Source organism: Bison bison, unplaced genomic scaffold (assembly GCF_000754665.1).
Source record: "Bison bison bison isolate TAMUID 2011002044 unplaced genomic scaffold, Bison_UMD1.0 scf7180017864160, whole genome shotgun sequence".
NCBI lineage: Eukaryota > Metazoa > Chordata > Mammalia > Artiodactyla > Bovidae > Bison > Bison bison.
In genome coordinates this window covers 4,660,527-4,669,094 of record NW_011494732.1, presented here as the reverse complement: position 1 = coordinate 4,669,094, position 8,568 = coordinate 4,660,527, and the positions used below count along the sequence as shown (strand labels likewise).

The following is an 8,568-nucleotide window of genomic DNA, read 5'->3' as shown; positions in this document are numbered from 1 at the left end:
CTACTCGTTGGCGCCTGGCATCCTCGACGCCCGCGCTGGGGGCGCCGGCGCCTCCTCCGAGGCCCCCGGACCCGGCGAGGCCAGAGCGGTAAGCACGCACCTTCGGGCAGAAAGGGGGGCAGTGCCCGCCCCCCTCACCCCGCAAGGAGACGGGGTACTTCAGGAGCCGGGCCTGGGTTCATCCCGGCATCCCCCCAGCCTAGAAGGTGTCCCAAGTGACAGCCATGCTCCCCAGGTGGGGATCGAGGCGCCTAGGTGGGGGTGGGCCAGCCTGATCCCTGCAGACCTCTTCCTGGCTGCCGACCTCTCTAGGGAGTCTTACTGTCAGCAGTAAAAGAACAGAGGGTGAGGACCATCTGAAATTCTCAAAGAGGTTGTCTTCCCAGAGGTGAGCTGGATCCCCAGGCTGCAGCAATGGACCCAGGTTCCCTGTTTACTGTTCCCCTTGTGCTGCCAACGTGAAAGCCTTTTTTTTTTTTTTTAACCAAACCCAGACAGGAACCCTTCCTCCTCGGGATTTTGAGGGATGTTGACGTGGAGTTGAGGCGGTGCCTGGGGAAGGCTGGAACCCCAGGTCCGGAGGCACAAGAGTTTTACCTCTTGCCAGAGGCGGTGGGACCTTTAGGTGGACTGCCAGGGTCTCCCCGCTTGGTGGCTGGGCTGAGACTGGGTTCCCCCCACCCCACCCCTTCCGCGGCAGGCGGGAGCCATGCGGGCGGGATCGGGTGCCTTCTAATTTGAGGAATGATAAACTGAGATCCGGAGGCTGCTCCCAGGCCCAGTGGCATCTCCCCATTCTTGCAGCTCTCTGCACCCTTTAACGGGTGTACTAGCAGGACTCCAGCCTGGCACCACTTTCCTGGGGCCCCTGGCAGTGCTTGGTCCCTCACAAGGCAGTAAATGCATCCTGCTCATTGGAAAATCTCCCCAGAACCAAAAGGAATGGTTATCCCGCCTCCTGCCTACAGACAGGAATGTCACTGGTGTCTCCCTGGTTCTCTGCTCCGGTGGGGCCCAAACTTGAGAGCGCATGGGAATCTCTGGGAGATTAAAAAAAAAAAATTCCCATACCCACCTTGTACTTCCAGACATTCTCATTTGATTTATTAGAGGCTGCAAACTGGACATCAGGATTTTTTAAAACCTCCCCAGGCGATCCCAGTGCAGCAAAGTTTGGGAAACCCCTGTCTTAGACCGAGATTACGTGTTGAATTTGAACTTTGCTCTCTCTTTGTGGGTGAGGGGGTGGGAGAGGCGTTCCGGACTTCCAGGGATCGATAGGTGTGACCCCGGCTGTTGGCAGTGAAACTGATCCTGTTATCGGAACGCGCCAACTTTCCTGCACAAGTGTCTCAGACTTGGCACTGTTGAATGGGGGTTATTTGGGCTGCTCGCAATGGGACTCAGTTCCTCTGGTGTCCCACACAGTGGGGCTTGGAGGATAGGGGCAGAGAACCAGGCTTCCCCTTTACTCTTTGGGTCACGCAGAATTTGCCTTGTAGAAGGTTTTCTGGATGCTTTTCCTGCCAGCCAGGGGCAGCCACAGGAACAGAGCACCCGGCTTACTTGTCTTGGCTGTCCTGGTTGATTTTATTTTTCCCTCTCCTTGCTAACTAGATGCCAGATATGGAACTGAGCTGTGTCTCTAATCTTTTTAATTTGGCTTGAGGGCAAGACCTGGGGGTTTGTGTGCACAGGTAATGACATCTGCACTTAGACAGCCTTCCCATGTGCTAAGAACTGTCCTAAAGCTCTTTACTTCTGCCAACTCATTTCATTTTCATGATATCCCTATGACGTATGTAGGTGCTCTTGTTAGATCCATTTTCCAGAGGGGGAGACTGAGGCACAGAGAGGTCAGTGACTTTGCTGGATTAGAACCCAGGAAATTGGGCTTCAGAGTATCTATGCTTAAACCTTGCATTATCCTACTTTTCATTGTGTGGCTAATTAACTATCTGCGTGGGTTTTAAAATTTTATTAAAAAAATTTTTTTAAACATACTTTATTTTTTGTTTAATTTTTTATTGAAGTATAGTTGATTGGGGGGCTTCCCAGATGGCGCCAGTGGTAAAGAACCCTCCCTGCCAATACAGGAGACATAAGAGATGTGCGTTTGATCCCTGGGTTGGGAAGATCCCTTGGAGGAGGAAATGGCAACCCGCTCTGGTATACTTGCCTGGAGAATCCCAGGGACAGAGGAGCCTGGTGGGCTACAGTCCACAGGGTCACAAAGAGTCAGACACGACTGAAGTGACTTAGCACGCACACACACACGCACTGAGAATGCTTCCCGGGAGCAGATGTAGGCAAAAATACCAGCTGCCAATCTTGCACAAATGGACAGAAAGTTCTCCTGCGTTTTGGAGCTGATGGTTTCAAATGCCCAGGAAGAGGCTGGCTGCACGCAGGGCCGGGTTTGCTTTGGCACCCCAGGGGGGCCAGGGGTTCAGCCTGGTGTAGACACCTCTGTTCTGACACCCTGTTCCTGGCACTGCCCTCCCGGTCAACACTGGTGCCACACGCCCCAGCGGGCGGACGGGGGCGGGGTGAGCTGCAGTTCTGTCCCCACCCCCAGGTCACTGAGGTCCTCACAGGCTTGTCACCGTATTTATTATGCTGGACGTGCATGTTAAATTTGCTCACCCTCTACAAAGAGGCCCCCTCTCCCCCTACTTTTTTGTGAATAAGTTAAACTTACCTTCTGGACAGTACTCCATGGATGTAGGGTAACTGGCTGGCTGCAACACTGCCCCCCAAGACCTAAAAGGCGCTGGGGACCAGGCTGGGTGTGAGTGAACCCCCGACCCCCACCCTATCTTGACCATAGGTTTTTTCTTTTTTCTTGCCCACTTTTTGAAGCAAAGGTGGTAATGTTTCTAGTAATTCTCAAGCCAAAGGAAGATCTGGGAATCATTCCATCAATGCTTACTGAGCACCTACTGTACGTCATGCCGTTTTGGGGCTCGTGGGTGACACAGTGGTGAACAAGATGTTCAAAGGTGGTCCCTGCCACCATGAAACTGGCATTCTAGTGGGAGAGACAGTCACCAACTTAAATACGTGATACAACGCTAGACGGACTGTTAAGTGCCCTTAAAGAGGTGGGTGCGAGTGGACAGGGTGGTCAGGAAAGTGACAGTTAATGGAAACCAGAAAAATGAGAGTGGCCCTCATGGTCATAGGCCTGAAACGTGTGTCAGTCCAAGGGAATGGCCAGTGCAAAGGCCCTGAGGCAGAAGCAAGCTGGCATGGTGGAGTTGCCGCAGTGAGGCCAGCCAAGGCCATTACAGGGACTTGTACACCCAGCTGAGGCCAGAAAGTAAAATTCCATTTGGTCTTTTAAAAAGGGACTTGTGGCTGTTTTATTTTCATTTTTTGAGAGCCTCATGAGTTCCCAGACTATTTAGAAACCCAAATTTAGAAACCCAAATCAGAGACTTGACTGAGAGGGGCCCGTGTGGAACAGGCTCTGTTGAGGGTGGAAAGAGGTCTTATCTCCATGCGGTGGGGCCCCGCTCAGCTGCAGGACACCGGGCCAGTCAAGGCCGCCTGCCGGGCCAGCCAGGCTCTGCCTGTCAGCTGCATTCATCCTTCGAATATTTAAGCCAGGCCCGCTGAGGGATACAGCCAGGAACAGGACAGAAGCCGTCTGTACCACCTTCAAGCTCCCAGGCCCTGGACCGCCAGCTCCCGTGTACTTCCTCCCCAGCTCCCTGTCCTGCCTGGAAGGAGCTGGGGGACTTTGGGGACATCGTTGGGGAGAGGCTTATGTTGCCAGGAGGGCTGAGTGAGTGTGTTTGGCAGACACCCACCCCTCCAAGTTAACCTGGACAGTTTGGGCAACTAGCCCTGTCCCTCTTTACCGCCCTTAGGGGGAGTGCAGATGGCATTGGGATCTCAAGTCATGATCTCTGGGTGCCCACTGGAGGGGACAGCCACCATGGGGTGGGGGAGATGAGAGCTTACCACCTGTGGCAGATGAAGGGCTCGCCCCACTGTGATCAGAGGTGGTGGTCTGAGCTGTTACCCCTCAGATATGGATGTGGATTCTCCAGCAGCCAGTGTTCTGGGTCCCGTCACCCCCATCTCATCTCCAGGGGTCTGTTTATACATCGAGTGTATGCCTGAGTGGCCCGCTGGAGAATTTCCCGAAGGATGAGGTGCTGGTTTCCTGGATCTGGATTCTGAGGGCACCCCTTGAGGCCAGATCCAGGTAGAATTAGTGATGGGGAGTGGGCTGTCTTTGCCCCATCCTTGAAAATTTCTTGGGGCTGCCGCCCAGCTCTTGGAAATCTTGGTCACAGCCACGTCTTAAGATCTTGGCTGTGTCCCCCAGAGTCCTCCACCCCAGGATGCTTGGATTTTCTCATTTCTCTGTTTCTAGTCTGTGTTGATGAAACCAAGGATGAGGGCAGAGAGGGAAGGGAGTTAGGAATTAGGCAGTTAGGGCCCAGGATTGGGAAGGATGTATGGACAAATGAATGGATGGATGGATGGACAGATGGGAGGATGGGCAGATGAATGCATATGTGGAGAGAAGGCTGGATGGACAAATGGATGGATGAATGGATAAATGGACAGATGGGTGGATAAATGGACAGTGGATAATAGATGGATGGATGGACATGCGGATGGATGTGTGGATGGATAGATGGATGAATGGGACGGACAGACAAGTGGATGGACAAATGAAGAGAAAAGTGGAAGGTTAGGTGTATGGCAGATTGTGAAGACAAGGTCAGCCTCTTGGCCCCCTAGCAGGCCCACAGGTGTGTCCCTGACCAGCACAGTTGCCTGAGCAGGGTCAGGGAAGAGAACCAGGTGTGTCAGGCCACGGGGGGAGGAGCCTGTGTGAAGGAAGAAAGGCTGTGAGGAGCCAGAAACCCTGGCGGCTCCTTTCAGCCCCCATCTGCTTAATCCTGGACACAGCGGCCTCCAGCGGAAACCCAGCGACCTCTCTGACAGCCCCGCTTCTCTGTGAAAGGCTCACCTGTCTGAGAAGCTCCGCCTGGAGCCTTAGTGTGAAAAGAAGACAAATAGGCCCTCGCCCTGCTCTGGGGTGAGGGAGCGATCAGGAGCCACCATCCTGGGAAAGTGGCACCCAGCGGAGGGGCACTCGGAGATGGGTCTGTCCTTTTCGCCCTTGGGACTCCTGGCCTTCCTGTCAGGGGAGGGATATTAGTACAAAGAGGCCACAAGTCTGAGACCCAGGTGTCAGCAGGTCCACCGTCCGTCCAGAGGTTCTAGGGAAGAACCCATCCATGCGCCTGTCCCAGCTTCTGGTGGTGCCCGCCAGCCTTGGTGTGCCTCGGCTTGTAGACACACGCCCCCATCCCCATGTGACCTTCTTCCCTCTGTATATCCCATGTCCAAAGCTCCCTCTTTTTATAAGGACCCCAGCCGTATTGAATCAGGCCCCACCCCCACCCAGTGGGACCTCATCTTAACTTGATCTTCCTTACTTAAAGACCCTATTTCCAAGGAGGGTCACACCCCCAGGTCCCAGCAAGTAAGATGTGAACATACTTTTGTGGGAGCTTCCCTGGTGGCTCAGATAAACAATCTGCCTGCAATGCAGGAGACCAGGGTTCAATTCCTGGGTTGGGAAGATCTTCTCGAGAAGGGAATGGCAACCCACTCCAATATTCTTGCCTGGAGAATTCCATGGACAGAGGAGCCTGGTGGGCTACATACAGTCCATGGGGTCGCTGAGAGTCAGACAGGACTGAGTGACTCACACACACACACATATACCTTTGTGGGGGTCACAAGCCAACCCAGCACCCTTCTGTGGCTTGGGCCTCTTTGGTCACTTGTCTTGGGGAGCAGGCCTGTCCTTCAGCCCCGCCTCCGACCTGTGGTCTATGGCTTTGCTCAGGTTCACTCTCTGAGTGTCAGCCCCTGGACCATTTGGGGTCCCCTTGGCCCCCCAGCCTGGCCCCGCTCACCTCCTCTGTTGTTCCATGTTGGGCACCTAGCCTTTGGGAGCTGCCTGCCCGCGCTGCAGCCCAGAATTGACCACCAATCCCCAAGGCCTTTCATAAAAAGGATGAGGATTCTTGGGGCATAAATAACCCCTTCTTGAATCGCTTTCCTCATGGGTGAAGGCTAACATCCACTTTAGCCCACCATGGGAGCTTTTGGTCTCAACTCCCCAAACATGCTGAAGATCATCAGTTTAATTCTGATCGCAGTAGAAACCATGGCCACCAGTTAGGTCAGCAGCCTTGAGAAGGTCCATTTCAGCCCTCACAAAGGTTCCCCATGGCTTTGATGAGGATGCCCTGCCCCCACACCAGTGTGGGGTCTCCCTGGACCCTTCCTCCTGCCACTCACTCTCCACTGATGGGGGCTTGATACCCCCTGACTGAGCAGAAAGTTTCGTGGGACACACGTGGCTCTAGCCACCTTCCATGCAGTGGCAGGTGAGGGACCACTGTGGGTCACCCAGGCTGGGGACAAACGCCCCTCTGCTGTCCCTAGCTGTCCCTGCCAGCCAGGCTGGGACCCCCGGTCAGGCTGGGCTGTCACCACACGGCACGGAGCTCTCACAGCCCAGCAGCGCTTATCTTTCATTGCTGTCCTGTGGGCCGTGCTGTGTACAGCAGCCAGAGACAGGGAGCGCTCCAGACGCCCATGTGTATTTTTACTTCCAGTATTTATCCTCACACATGAATCACGGGGCAAGGCGGGTGGGGCCTGGTGGGCAGAGGGCAGCCGCGACTCACTGCTCTCTGGGTCCTGCTTTCTCTGAAGTCCTCCCTGGTCCCCACGCAGATGCCCTGCCTGCCCAGGAGACCAGGGAGCCAGGCCAGCCCCCTCCCCAGGCCAGAACGGGGCTCTTCTGGTCCCCAGAAGGATTTGAGGGCTGGTCCAACTGTGTTACCATCCTAGGGTGGAGGGCGTGGTGTCTGGGAGATGAGGATCCAGCCTTCAGCCTCTCCACTCCTCTGCCCCAGAGACTCAGCTGCTTTTCCTCTGGCCCTGCCCCTCAGGGCTTCAAGGGGCCCCGAGGACACTAGCCAGCCTACACCTGGGCACCCCGGACTGTGGGCTTCACAAATGGCATAATCCCATTGTACAGATGGACAAACTGAGGCATGGTGAGCAGGTTCCCTGAGCGCAGGTGTCTCTCAGTGGGTCCTCTTCATAGTGGAGCAAGCACCTGGGCCTTTAGGGAAACAAGCTGGCCTATGGCTGCCCCCGGGTTGGGGAGTGGTGAGGGGAGCAGGGTGCCTGGGAGTGTTCTTCGCTCCACGTGGCCTGGGCCAGGTGAGCAGGTGCAGCAACAGAAGTGGTCCCTTGGGCCCGTGTGCCCCAACCCTTTCCACAGCCCGCCCTCACCCTGGTGGCTCCCATGGGGGTGTCCAGGGGCTGGAGGTGGGGAATTGGGTGAGTTGCTTTTACAGGGTCGGCGGCTTGCCTTCCTGGCCTGCCACTGTAGCTGCAAGACTGAGCCCCGAGCTTCTGGGGCCAGGCAGGCAGCTGTGGGGCACCTAGGAGCTGCACGGGTCCCTGGAGCCCTGCGAGGGTGGCCTTCAGCTGTCCTATGGCCCAGGTCCCTGGATGCCAGCCTCCGTCTGGGTTTTCAGTAGCTTCCCCCAGCTCTTGTATGGCACTCCCTGGTGGGACGAATTTTAGCTGTTTTTCACCAGGGCCCTTGGGACAATGATGTGAAGTCAGCCTAGTCCCCTCTGCTGGCAGCCAGTCGGGGAGTGAAATCTGGCCAGAATAGGGCCCCAAACATGCACTCGGCTCTCATCAGGAGGCTTGAGTGAAACTGAGAGGGATGGTGGTACCTGGTTCTTCATTACCTCCCAAAGAATTACTCCCTGCTTCTGAGCTTAGGAACTGTTCTTTCATGGGGGTGGGGTGGGGGTGGGTGATGAAAACCAGTAGCAGGCTACCCCTTCCTCCCTCTACCCTTCCACCTAGAGATGCCACTGAAAACCTTAGCACCCACATCCACAGCCCCTTGCATGCCTGCATCATCCTCTCTCCTCTTCTGTGTCCACAAGACGAATCCTGGGAGGCACTGTGATTCATCCAACCCACACAGGATTTGGTGCACAGTAGGTATTCAGCACACAGTAGGTGCTCAGCAAACCACTGCACACATTTGGGGGAGTGCCATACTTCAGGTAGGGAATGGCTCACCACTCTAGTATTCTTGCCTGGAGAATCCCATGGACAGAGGAGCCTGGCGGGCTACAGTCCACAGGGTCGCAAAGGGTCAGAAACGACTGAGCGACTAATATGCTCACTTTCGTACTTTAGAGAGTCTCGCAGGGAGAGAGCATGGTTTTTACGAACATCAAGTCATGGAGTTTTATAGCTGAGGTCAGTGCTGAGTTCACAGAGCCATGGAGAACACCAGAAGTTCCAAAATCTTGTCACTTTTTCTTTCTTTCTTTAAAATTTTGACTGTGCTGCATAGCTTGTGGGATCTTAGTTCCCCGACCAGGGATTGAACTGGGGCCCTCGGCAGTGAGTGTGGAATCTTAACCACTGGACCACCTGGGAATTCCCATCACTATTTTATTTTTAAACTTAAATCTCCTGAAT

At 54.9% G+C, this 8,568-nt stretch overlaps 1 protein-coding gene across 1 annotated transcript in view; it reads left to right on the top strand.

The window, feature by feature from the left end:
• Nucleotides 1-28: 28 nt before the first annotated feature.
• The window catches only part of FAM101A (family with sequence similarity 101, member A), a 14,845-nt gene continuing 6,305 nt past the window's right edge, over nt 29-8,568 (top strand). Inside the window, exon 1 of the mRNA XM_010841273.1 lies at nt 29-88. The gene's annotated coding sequence lies outside the window, so the exon portion shown is untranslated. The remainder of the gene's footprint in view (nt 89-8,568) is intronic.